The sequence below is a fragment of the Choloepus didactylus genome, chromosome 8, assembly GCF_015220235.1.
Source record: "Choloepus didactylus isolate mChoDid1 chromosome 8, mChoDid1.pri, whole genome shotgun sequence".
Lineage (NCBI taxonomy): Eukaryota > Metazoa > Chordata > Mammalia > Pilosa > Megalonychidae > Choloepus > Choloepus didactylus.
The window spans coordinates 71,375,147-71,389,157 of NC_051314.1; the positions used below are offsets into that span (position 1 = coordinate 71,375,147).

General features: G+C 33.2%; 1 pseudogene; it reads left to right on the top strand.

The window, feature by feature from the left end:
* The first annotated feature begins 10,359 nt into the window (after window positions 1-10,359).
* LOC119542676 lies at window positions 10,360-10,639 on the top strand (annotated as a pseudogene).
* Window positions 10,640-14,011: the final 3,372 nt, after the last annotated feature.

Here is a 14,011-nt window from a genome sequence, read left to right on the forward strand (position 1 = left end):
ATTCATGCAAAATGAAATTTCTCAGATTTTTACAAACTATACCATGTATTGAAAGTGAAATATGAATTAATTCTTAGCTATTAGGTCATTAGAATGTGCAATTTTTAATTAATCTATAGTATACATACACAACAGTCAATAAAGTCAATTTTTTAATGTAAACTTCTAAACTGCATAGGAAAAAATCATTTCCAGGGTCATTAGAAAAAAAAAAGCATTGATTAATTGTTCACTCTATTGTATGACTTGACACAGATTTAAAGTAATATATGAAAAATAAAAGACATATTTAATGACCATTTCTTCTTCCCCCTGGAGATAAACTAAGATTAGAGGTAAATTAAGGTGTGAGAAGTTTTTTTCAGGCTTAAGATTTTAATGCAAATGTAGAGTTCTCAGTTTTATAGATGTTGAAAATGGTAATGAAAATGAAAGTGCAAGTAAGTTTTACTCTAAAATTGCTTCCCTAATAAAATTTAAAAGGCCTAATAAAATTTCTATAAGGTTTCAGTTCATGTCAATCTTTTCATAAAACTCTTGGGATTTAAATGGATTAAGAAAGTGAAGAGAGTAACAAATTTGAAGATTATAGTATTGTACTTAGTTATCAAAATATTTCTAGAAGAAACTTTGACAAAATTTGTGGTAAACATGTTTTTTAGATACGGTTCTTTTTATTTTTTATTTTCTACTTTGGATTCAGTGGAGAAAATTGTTTAAAGAGGATTTTACGGTGACGTAAGACTTCGTCTCTAAATGTATCATTAACATTGTGTATACAGAAGAAATCAAACACTCCAATACTAGACTAGGTAGAGGCTTTATTTTCATTTTACTAACAACCTAAATATTAAGTGTGGATTGCCTAACTTTGTGATTTTCAGCAATTGTAAAAGGAAATGTTGGTAGATAATTGACACATTCCAAAGAATTCATATGAAATGCTATTTGGTGTGTGAGTTATGACAACTGCACAGCCTTTCTCCTGTGGATACTCATCTCTGCTCTCTGTTTTGGGTGGATACGTATGAAAGTAAGAAATGTGGACCAAGATAATAAACACACTCAGAATATCATTGATCGCAAGTTTTAGAAAGGTCTTTTTTTTTTTTTTAGAAAGAAAGGAGTAAAATTCTTTATTTCCAACATGATCATTTATGCAGAATGTTTTAAGCAATCTATAAAAAAGTGACTAAAACAGTGGGTTTAGCAATGTTGTAGAACAAAAGGTCACTATCCATAAACCAATGCACTTCCATGTATCAAGAAAAATTGAAAATTTAAAGTAAAACCCACACCATTTAAAATCACATTAAAAACATGAAATTAAAAGAAAACTGAATAAATGGATGACTCAATCATGTTCAAGGATTGGAAGATGCAGTATTGTTAAGATGGAAGTTCTCCCCAAATTTATCTATGAAAATGTCAACAGCTGGATCATATGGTAATTCTACACTAAGTTTTGGCAGGAATCGCCAAAATGCTTTCCAGAGCAGCTGCACCATTCCACATTCCCACCAACAGAGAATAACTGTACCCATTTCTACACATCCACTCCAGCACTTGTAGTTTTCTGGTTTTTTGATAATGGCCATTTTAGTAGGTGTGAGTTGATATCTTATTTTGGTTTTGATTTGCATTTCCCTAATAGATAGTGAATTTGAGCATCTTTTCATATTTTTAAGACATTTTATTTCCCCTTTGGAAAGATGTCCATCCATGCCTTTTGTCCATGTTTTTTATTGGGCTGTGTCCTTTTTTTTTTTTATCATATTCTTCATTGCAGACTATAACACATATACATAGAAGTGATAACTTTCCAAGGGCAACCCAACAAGTAGAGGGCAAACTTCAAAGAACGCCATGGGTTACAGTCCCACAGTTTCAGCCACTTCCCCACTGTGAATTACAACATACATGCAAAAAGGTAACAACCTTCAAGGTACAACTCAAAAAGTAATTATAAAGGAAATTTCCTAAAATGTTTATGAGTTACAGTACCACAGTTTCAGTCATTTCCTTTGTGAAATACAACACATACAGAAAAAGGTGAAAATCTTCAAATCACAGTTCAACAAGTAGCTATAGAGCAAAGCTATAGATAGGTCTTTTAAAAGACCTGTCTAGAGCCCATTAGAGTTTATGGGAAAAAAATTAAATAGTAGAAGATACATTAAAAATATTTTGGCTATGCCAAATATCTTCCATGGTTATTAAATTTCATTTTTATTTATTTTGATTAACAATATTTTGGTTAATAGCTATCAGTCATTATGACCTCAATATTTTAGAATTATACCACTAACCTTACTCTTAGGGAATTTGAAGGAATACATTGTTTCTTAGCCAATATTGTGGTTACCTATATCATTTTAAAACTTGAACCATGCTTTCTACTAGCTTTATTATTTATATCTATTTCCTTATAGTGAAGAAAATATAAATTAAGTATATTATAAAAAGGTAAACTAAACATAAAGGACTTTGTACCAGATAATATGGTTAATTTGAGTAAAAATCAGGATTATAAATTCTGGACTTCCATTCTGATAAATTAGAACATGCTACTTTTGGACACATAAGGATTTAATAAGTTAATTCCTAGGGTGAGTAATTTAGAAAGAAAGGCACAGTGTTTATAAAAACTGCCAAAAGACACATAAATTTCACAAAAATAATTAGATAAGATGGGTTCAATCTATGTGATGTTATATATTGTTAAGGAATTCAATATGCATTAAATTATAATTTTACATGGATTGTGTTTTGCTATATATTTTCAAGCACAAAAGATAATGGCTGAAATTAGACAAAGATACCAATATAGCTTTCTCTATTCAAAACTTTTTCTCAGTTGTTCCAATATTTTGGTATAGTTTTAGATTCTTTTTATCACCCACCAATTAAAACAAAATAAAACAAACAAACCAACAAAAAACCAATTCTATGGCAATAAAACCAACCCCAGGAAAATTTTTAAAGGGAACCTTTATAAGTAATGTAAACTTAAAATTTCTCTCAGTAAATATTTTTTTAGACATTACTTTAAATACAAAAGTAGTTGCAAATTTTGACTAAGGCATTGTCTTTAAAAAAATTTTTTTTTATGTTCCACAGGTACAGGATACATGCGAACTTTTTTTCCTTTTAATCCTATAATGTTTTGCTGTGAATTTCCAGTTTGAGGACTTAATTTTTTTTAACTCAATATAAATCTCAGTTATTCTATCTTGGAATATTATGTCTCCCTCAGTTTAGATGCTTTTTGAAGTAATTAAATATGCCCTCCATGATTCTTAACAATTCTTTCATATTTTTAATAGTTTAATTTATCTGTGCTATCTTCTGGGTGATTACTCATTATCATATCCAATGTAAATTATTCTCTTCTTGAAGTTCCAGGGTAGTGTTTATCTTATTTATTACTATTTTAAAAATTAGCCAACTGACTACATATTTTCATTTCCAAGATATCTATATTTTTTCATATTCATCTATTTTGGTATATATCAAAGGTCCAGTCACTCAGTTAGCTATTAGCTTGCTGCAATTTTTAGGACATTCATTAACAGAGTGACTCTTTTCCTTTTTTCCTTGAAGACTTACCAAATGATGGCAGGATTATTAATTGACATACAGAAGATTATGCAAAATTCCTGCCATATTAACAGTAGCCACACTGGCTTCTCAATAACTAAGAAAGTGTATCAGAACAGAAGTTGGTAAGAACTCCTATCATAGTGAAATGTATCGCAATTGAATTTTAGAATGTGACTTTTCTGTGATTAATTTTGGAAGTCTGCTAAATAATTAATTCTATTCAGGTTAATGCTGACATTTTGAAAATCAATTTATATGAGACAGTAAAGTGATAAGTAACATTTTATAAAAATTAGAAATGGAAGAGACCATCAAATCATCTATTACAGTAATTTATAAACTTATGAACAACAAGAACCTATTGAAAAGGAACTTTTACTGAGGAAACCATATATATAATAAAAAAAACTGAAATAAATTGTCACCATATATTAGCCCAAATATATTAAAAATCCAAATGTGCAAACTTTATTTTATGTTCAATTAATGAAAAAGAGACTTGACTTTTTTGTTTTATTTTTGCAATATATGTACAACCTAAAATTTCCCCTTTTAACCACATTAAGATATGTTATTTAATGGTGTTAATTGCATTCACAATGTGCTACCATCACCAACATCCATTACCAAAACTTTTCCATCACCTCAGATAGAAACTCTGTACCAATTAAGCAATAACTCCACATTCCCTAACCCCTCTCGAACCCCTGTAACCTGTATTCTTGTGTGTGACTCTATGGATATGCTTATTCTAATTATTCAATACAATACCTGTCATTTTCTTTCTGGCTTATTTCACTCAACATGAAGTTCTCAAAGTTCATCTGTGTTATCATGTGTATTAGAACTTTGTTCCCTTTCAAAGATGCATACTATTCTGATGTGTATATAACACATTTGCTTATCCACTGATCTGTTGATGGACACTTGAGTTGCTTCCATCTTTTGGCAATTGTGAATAATGCCATTGTAAACATGGTTGTGCAAATATCTGCTCTAGTCCCTGCTTTCAGTTCTTTAGAGTATATACCTAGAATTGAGATTGTTGGGTCACATGGCAATATTTTACTTAACTTTCAGAAGAACTGTCAAATTGTTTTCCATAGTGGCTGTACCATTCTACATTCCCACCACCAAGGAGCAAGGATTCCTATTTCTCCATATCCCCTTCAATGATTGCTTTTTGTTTGCTTGTTTGTTTATTTTTAATAGCAGTCATTGTAGTGGGCATGAAATGATATTTCATTGTGGTTTTGATTTTCATTACCCTAAAGGCTACTGATATTGAACATCTTTTCATGTATTTTTTGGCCATTTGTATATCTTCTTTGGAGAAATATCTATTCAAGTCCTTCACCCATTTTTAAATTGGGTTGTTTGTCTTTTTGTTTTGTTGAGTTGTAGGATTTCTTAATAAATAAGGGATATTAAACTATTCTCAGGTATATGGTTTCCAAATATTTTCTCACATTCTGTGGGATGCCTCTTAACTTTCACAATGAAGCCCTTTGATGCAAAAACATTTTTTAAAATGCAGTTTTCTTGAGACATATTCACACACCATACAAACCATCCAAAGTATACAATCACTGGCTCACAATATCATCACATAGTTGTGAATACATCCCCATGATCAGTTTTAGAACATTTTCATTACTCCAGAAAAGAAATAAATGTAAAAAAGAAAACCCAAATCCTCTCATACCCCTTGTTCTTCTCCCCACCTCCATACTGACCCATAGTATTGGTGTGGTAATTTGTTACTGTTGATGAAATAATATTAGCATATTACCTTTAACTGTAGTTCATAGTTTGCAATAGGTACTATTTTCCCCATATACCCCTCTATAATTAACTCCTTGTAATTGTGTCTTACATTTGTTCTAGTTCATGAAAGAACTTTTTGAATTTACACAATTAATCACAGATATAATCCACCACAAGATTCACTGTTATACATTCCCATGTTTTAACTTCCAACTTTCCTTCTGGTGACATACGACTCTAAACTTCCTCACACACCATTCAGTACTGTTAGTCATTCTTACAATAGCGTGCTACAATCACCTCTATCTATTTCCAAATGTTTAAGTTCAACATAGTTAAACATTCTGCACATATTAAGCAACCGCTCTCCATTCTTTAACCTCATTCTATATCCTGGTAACCTATATTCTATATTTTATTTTTATGAGTTTACATGTTATAATTAGTTCATATCCTTGATATCAAACAATATTTGCCCTTTTGTGTCTGACTTATTTCACTTAATATAATATCCTCAAGGTTTATCCATGTTGTCATGTGCTTCAGGACTTCATTCCTTTTTGCTGCTGAATAATACTGCATCATATGTATATAACATGTTTTGTTTATCTATTTATCTGTCAAAGGACACTTGGGTTGTTTCCATCTTTTGGCTATCATGAATAATGCTGCTATGAACATCAATGTGCAACCGTCTGTTCATGTCCCTGCTTTCAAACCTTCTAGGTATGATGTTAGCTGTGTTCATCACATATACATTTTCTCATGTTGTACTTTCCTTCAATTCCTACCTTTTGAAGTGTTTTATCTTGAAAGATGTTGAATTTTGTCAAATTCCTTTTCTTTGTCAATCAAGATGACCATGTGTTTTTTTTTTTCCTTTTGATTTATTATTGTGAAGTATTACATTAATTGATTTTCTTGTGTTGAACCAGCCTTGCCAACCTGAATAAAACCCACTTGGTTACGGTACATAATTCTTTTAACATGCTCTTGGATCTGATTTACAAGTATTTTGTTGAGGATTTTTCCATCTATATTAGAGAGATTGGTCTGAAATTTTCTTTCCTTGCAGTATCTTTATCTGGCTTTGATATTAGGGTGCTGCTAACTTCATAGAATGAGTTACATAGTTTTCCCTCTTCAGTTTTTTCAAAGAGATTGAGTAGGAATGGTGTTAATTCTTCTTGGATTGCTTGGTAAAATTCACCTGGCTTTTCTTTATTGGTAGTTTTTGATGACTGATGATTCAATCTCTTTACTTGTGATTGATTTGTTGAAGTCTTCTATTTCTTGAGTCAGTGTAAGTTGTTTGTGTGTTTCTAGGAAGTTGTCCACTTCATCTAAGTTGTCTAGTTTGTTAGCATACAGTTGTTCATAGTATCCTCTTATGATCACTTTTATTTCTTTGGGGTCCATGGCACTGCACCCCTCTTGTTTCTGATTTTATTCATTTGCAGCTTCTCTCTTTTTGTCTTTGTTAGTCAAGCTAAGGGTTTGTAATTTTATTGTTGTTCTCAGAGAACCAACTTTTGGTTTTGTTGATTCTCTCTATTGTTTTTTATTCTCCATTTCATTAATTTCTGCTCTGATCTTTGTTATTTGTTTCCTTCTCCTTGCTTTAGCATTAGTTTGCTGTTCTTTCTTCAGTTTCTCCAGTTGTTCAGTTAGGTCATTGATATTAGCTTTCTCTTCCTTTTTTAATGTAGTCATCTGGGGCTGCAAATTTCCCTGTCATCACTGCTTTCACTGCATCCCATATGTTTTGATACTCATTTTCATTCAACTCAAGTTATTTATTGATTTCTCTTGCAATTTCTTCTTTAACCCACTGATTGTTTACAAGCATATTGTTTAACCCCCATACACTTGTGAATTTTCTGGTTCTCCATTTGTTATTTATTTCCAGCTTTATTCCATTATGATTAGAGAAAGTACTTTATATAATTTCAATCTTTTAAAATTTCTTAAGACCTGTTTTGTGCCCCAGCATATGGTCTATCCTGAAGAATATTCCATGAGCATTTGAGAAGAATGTATATCCTGCTCTTTTTTGGATGAATGCTTTATACATTTCTGTTTGGTTTAGTTTATTTATAATATTATTTAAGTTCTTTAGTGATGCTCTGTTTAGATATTCTATCTATTGGACAGAGTGGTGTATTGAAGTCTCCCAAATTATGGTAGTTGTCTATTACTCCCTTAGTTTTGCCATTGTTTGCCTCATGTACTTTGATTAGGTGCATAAATATTTACGATTGTTACTTTGTCTTGGTGAATCACCTCTTCTTTTAATACATAGTGTCTTCCTTTATCTCCTATAACATTTTCACATTTAAAGTCTATTTTGTCTGATATTAGTATAGCTGTGCCAGCTTTTTTTATTGGTTACTGCTTGTGTGGAATATCTTTCTTCATCCTTTCACTTTCAACCTATTTGTATCTTTGGATTTAAAATGATTCTCTTGTAAACAGCATATAGATGGATCATAGTTTTTAATCCATTCTGCCAATCTGTGCCTTTTAATTGTGGAGTTTAATCTATTAAATTCAAAGTTATTACATAAAGGCAGTTGTCACTTCAACCATCTTATCCTTTGATTTTTATTCATCACATCTATTTTTTCTCTCTTTTTTTCCTTTTAGCTACCCCTACTAGTATTCTTCAATTCTGCATCCTCCTCCAGATCTCTCTCTCCTGTGTTTGCAGCTGGCAGAACTTTCTTAGTAGTTATCATGGGGCTGGTCTCTTATTAATGAACTCTCAGCTTCTGATTAGCTGTGAATATTTTAAACTCCCTCTTATTTTTAAAGGACAGCTTTGCTGGATAGAGAATTCTTGGCTGGTAATTTTTCTCTTTCAGTATCTTAAATAAATCATATTACTGCCTTCTGGTCTCCATGGTGTCTGATGATAAATCAGCACTTAGTCTTATTTGGCTTCCTTCATATGTGGTCTATCACTTTTCTCTTGCTGCTTTCAGAATTTTCTCCTCTTATTTGGCATTTGAAAGTCTGATTAGTATGTGTCTTGGAGTGGGTCTATTTGGATTTATTCTGTTTAGATTATGTTGGGATTCTTGGATTGATACATTATGTCTTTTATAAGGGTTGGGAAATTTTCTTACTTGTGTCTGTTTGAATTTGGTTGTTCTGTTTTCTAGCTCACTGATTCTTCAGACTCTTCAAATATGATGTTTGTGTCTCTAGAATACTTTAAATTTCATCTACAGTGTCTTTTTTTCCCATAATGTATGTTCTTAATGCATTCTTTCAAATTCTTTATGCTCTTCTAGTGTCTTCTTAATTTCCTTTATCTCTTTATACACATTTTGCTTCATTTCTTTGAATTGATTCAGGAGATTTGTTTGTGCATCTTTGATTAGTTGTTCCAGATTCCATGTCTCCTCTGACTTTTTGATTTGTTCCTTTGAATGAACCATTTCTTCTTGAGTTGTAGTATGTCTTTTGATGTTTTTGCTGATATCTGGTCATCTGCTTATCTTGATGGGTTTATTCTAAAGGTTGGTTTCTCTGTCTTGCCTAGGGTTTAGTTGTTGCCTGGGTTTGTAATAGGGCACTGCTTTGACAATTGGGTCATCAGTATTTCTCAGCCAAAACAGGGCCAGGTACCCACGCATGGCATATAGACCAGCTCTGATGTGCGTGGGGTAGGATCTGGAGAGGCTCTGAAAACCCCTGCTGTCTCAATGTCACTTTCAAGCCTACCCATCAGATGGTATTCTTTGGTTACTCATGTCTTCAGAAATCGTTTACCTTCTGGAGCCCCACAGCATCTTACTGGGTGGGGTTGAAACTGTGAGGTTCCTGTGTACTCATTTCACCCGCCAAAATCTGGCTCAGTGTGGGGCTCTGTCCCCCTCTCCTTGGGGCAGAGGATGCCCACAGCTGCCCCACTCTGCAGCTGTCCCCCAAGGGTGGGAGATGGGCAGCAGGGCCCAAGGTTGGAAACACAGTTTCTGTCCATGTTTTCTCAGACACTTCATCCCTCACTGACCTGGGCCTTGAAATGTCCTCCCCTGTCCTCCAGGTCCCCAAACAGTTAATTTGGACTGTTTCTACCTGGCTACTTGCTGCTTTGGGGAAAGATTCTGCTGTTTGCTCCCCATTCCTCCATTTTGGAAACTCCTACTTGTTGCCCTTTTATATTCCACCCTCCCTAGTGGTTTGTGTCCTGCTGTGAGTCCCTGTGGGCTTGGGTCTCTGTGTCTGGATATAGGTGGGGATTTGTTTTACTGCTATGTGAGAATTTTTGGCCTGTGTCCCTGGTAGGAGGTGGGAGGGATCCCAGCTGCTGCTTCTGGGCACCTCCAGAGCTGCATGTGACTGAGTAAGAGGGAGGGAAGATGACCAGCCAGTCCAGGATGGCAGTTTCCAACCCGATAATTTTCTCTTTCTTCAATTCTATGTTTGCAGGATCATTTTCCAGTCTTTACCTTCCTCCAGATTTTTGAATAAGTGAGATTTGTCTTTTTTTTTTTTTTTTAATTTGCTGAATGTCTGGGGAGGGGTTTCAATAGCTGTCTTATGTCATCATGTTGATGATGTCACCACACAGATATTTTCAATTTTGATGAGGTTCCCATTTTCTATTTTTTTCTTTTGTTGCTTGTGCTTTTGGTGTAAAGTCTAAGAAAACATGGCCTGACACAAGGTCCTGAAGACGCTTCTCTGTGCTTTCTTTTACAAGTTTTATGGTCCTTGTTATTATATCTACATTTTTGATGCATTTTCAGTTAATTTGTATATGGTATGATGTAGGAATCCACTTTCATTGTTTGCTTACAGATATCCAGTTTCCCAGCACTTTGTTGAAGAGAATATTCTTTCCCAATTTAAATGAATTGGCACCCTTGTCAAAAATCAACTGGGCTTCCACCCTATGCCTGAAAGAGTGATGTGGCTGGGGCTTCACCAGCCTCACTATGGGAGACCCAAGTGAATATTAATGAGAATTTGGAGAAAGAAATGAAGAAGGTAATAGAAAACCTGCCTTTATTATTTGGAGCTCTAAGAACTAGCTATGGGAATACTTTTGCCATTTTCAGTTTTCAGAGTTTGTTGATTATAATCTTGCTGCTTATATGTACCTGTGCTTTTATCCAGTGCTTGTCTCCCAGCCTCCTGGACAGAAATAAAACTGGACTCTTGGGCATATTTTAGAAGTGTGCCAGAATTTATGGACAAGAGTCCTTATGGTGCAGTGTGCTGTATAGTGATGGTCTTCAGTATCCTGTTCATGCAATAGCTTGGCATGCAAGAATTTAATTGCCATCAGATTTCAAAATGAAAAAGGACTTATATGCAGAAAATAATGGAAAGAGTGTTTAACCCTTTTATCTCTGAACATTGACTGAGATGAATTCCAGCTGCTGTTCTCTATTTTTATGTTACTGGACCAATGTTCTATATAAATAATTAAGATGTAACCAAACACTCAACCTCAGTACTGTCACTGCAATATTACATTCTGCAAATGCCTTCTGCTGTGTCAGATACCAGTTGTTAGTGAGGTCTCTAAAGCATTTAGTAGAAAACAAAATTGGTAAATTACTCAAGTTCGTTCCACTGTTATTTGGAAATGATAAATCTTTAAAGAATGAAAAAAGAATCTGTTGGCCATAAGAGGGTGGGTCTATTTCTGCACTATCCATTTGATTCCATTGGTCTATATACCTATCCTTGTACTAACGCCATGCTGTTTTGAACACTGTAGATCTGTAATACAGTTTTGTTTTAAAGTTAGGAAGTTTGAGTCCTCTGACTTTGTTCTTCTTTTGTAAGATGGTTTTAGTTATTTGGGTCCCCTTACCATTCCAAATAAATTTGATGACTGGCCTTTCCATTAATGCAGAGAAAGTCAATGGAATTTTGAGTAGGATTGCATTCAATCTATAAATCACTTTGTGTAGAACTGACATTTTCATAATATATGATGAATGCTGGGAATCTTCCAATTCATAAGCATGGAATGCACCACCATTTATTTTCATCTGCTTTGATTTATTTTAGCAACATTTTGTAGTTTTCCATTATGAATCCATTGCATTCTTTGTTAAATTTATTCCTACATATTTGATTCCTTTAGTTGCTATTGTAAATGGACTTTTTTCTTAATTTCCCCTTCAGATAATTCATATCTAATGTACAGAAACACTACTGATTTTTGCATTTTCATCTTATACCCTGTCACTTTGCTGAATTCATTTATTATCTCTAGTAGCTTTGTTGTAAATTTTTAGGGACTTTCTATATGTAGGCCATGTTATCTGCAAATAGTGAAAGTTTACTTCTTTCTATCTAGTTTGGATACCTTTTATTTCTTTTTCTTGCATAATTGCTTTGGCTAAAACTTCCAGTACAGTGTTGAATAATGCAGTGACAGTGAACATCCTTGCTTTGTTCCTGATCTTAGAGGGAAAGTCTTCAGTCTTTCATGACTGAGTATGAAGTTAGTGGTGAATTTTTCAAATATGCCCTTTATCATGTTGAGGAAGTTCCTTTCTGTTCCTTGTATTCGAAGTGTTTTATCAAAAAGAGGGTCTGGATTTTTTTTTTTCAAATTAGTTTTCTGCAGAAATTGAGATGTGTTTATTTTTCTTCCCTTCATTCTGTCAATGCAGTATCTTACAATAACTGATTTTCTTATGTTGAACTACACTTGCATACCTGGGATAAAACCCACTTGATGGTGTTTTATCTTTTAATGTGCTTTTTGATTCAGTTTGCTAGTATTTTGTGGAGGAGTTTCAAATCTCTGTTCATATGGTATAATAGTCTGTAACTTTTTTTCTTGTGGTATCTTTATCTGGCTTTGGTATTAGGGTGCTGTTGGCCTCATAGAATGATATAGAGAGTGTTTCCTTCTCTTAAAATTTATGGAAGAGTTTGAGCAGGATTGTTCTTAATCTTTCTTAGAATGTTTGGTGAAATTCCCCTGTGAAGCCACTTGGTCTTCAGAATTTCTTTGTTGGTAGGTTTTTGATTACTGATTCTATCTCTTTACTTGTATTTGATCTGTTGAGATCTTCTATTTCTTCTTGAGTCAGGCTATGTAGCTTTGGTGTTTCTAGGAATTTGTTCATTTCATATAGGTTATCTAATTTGTTGGCATAGAGGTGTTCATAGTATCCTCTTATGATCCTTTTTATTTCTGTGGTATCAGGATTAATGTCTCCTCTTTCATTTCTGATTTTTAATTATTTATATCTGCTTTTTTTTCTTTGTTGGTCTAGCTAACAGTTGTCAATTTTATTGATCATTTCAAAGAACCAGCTTTTAGTTTGGTTAATTCTCCCTATTGTTTTTCTCTTCTTATTCTCTATTTCATTGATTTCTGATCCAATCTTTGTTATTTGCTTCCTTCTGCTTGCTTTCAGTTTAGTTTGTTGTCCTTTTCCTAGTTTCTTCAGATGTGTGGTTAAGTCTCTGATTTGAGCTCTTCTTTTTTTTAATTTAAGCAGTTAGGGCTATAAATTTCCATCTAATGATTGCTTTTGTTGCCTCTTATTAGTTTTGGTATGTTGTGCTCTTGTTTTTTATTATTCTCAAAATATTTCTTTATTTATCTTGTGATTTCTTTTTGACTCATTGTTTAAAGGTTTGTTATTTAACTTCCATGTAAATTTTCTAGTTCTCTATCTGTTGTTGATTTCTGGCTTCATTCCATTGCAGTCAGTGAAGATGCTTCACATAATTTCAATATTTTTAAGTTTATTGAGACTTGTTTTGTGACCTACTGTGTTGTATCCTGGATAGTGATCCATGTGCACTTGAGAAGAATGCATGCCCTGCTCTTTGGGGGTGCAGTATTCTGTATAAGTCTGTTAGGTCTAGTTTTTTAACCATATTGTTCAAGTCTCTCTTTCCTTATTGATCTTCTGTCTAAATGTCTATCCATTGATGAAAGTGGTGTATTTCAGTCTCCAACTATTATTATACAGATGCCTATTTCTCCCCTCAGTTTTGCCAATGTTTGCCTCATGTATTTTGGGGCACTGTGGTTAGGTGCATAAATTTTTATGATTAGTATTTCTTCTGGGTGAATTGATCCTTTTATTAACATATAGTGTCCTTCTTGGTTTCTTTAACTGTTTTTTTTTTTTTTTTGACTTAAAGTTTATTTTGTTGATATTAACGGAGCTATCCCTACTTTCTTTTGTTTACTATTTGCATGGAATATTTTTTCCATCATTTCGCTTTCAATCTATTTGTGTCTTTCTGCCTCAGGTGAATTACATGTAACCTAGTTGGATCACACTTTTTCTTATTCATTCTACCAATCTATGTGTTTTCATTGGTTAGTTTCATCCGTTAATATTCAATTTTATTTCTGATAGGGCAGACTTACATCAGCTATTTTGTCCTTTGTTTTTTTATATGTCATATATATTTTTGTCTCTTTTTTCCTTTATTGCATCCTTCTTTTGGTTATAGTTGATCTTTTGTGATATAACTGATCTTTCCCTTTCTTATTTCTGTTACTGTATATTTTTTAAATACTTTTTTGTTGTTACCCTGGAATTTGTACCTACACCTATAACTTACTAGTTTGAAAAGATATCAATTTAACTTCAATAGTGTATATATATATGTATGTGTGTATATATATGTGTGTGTG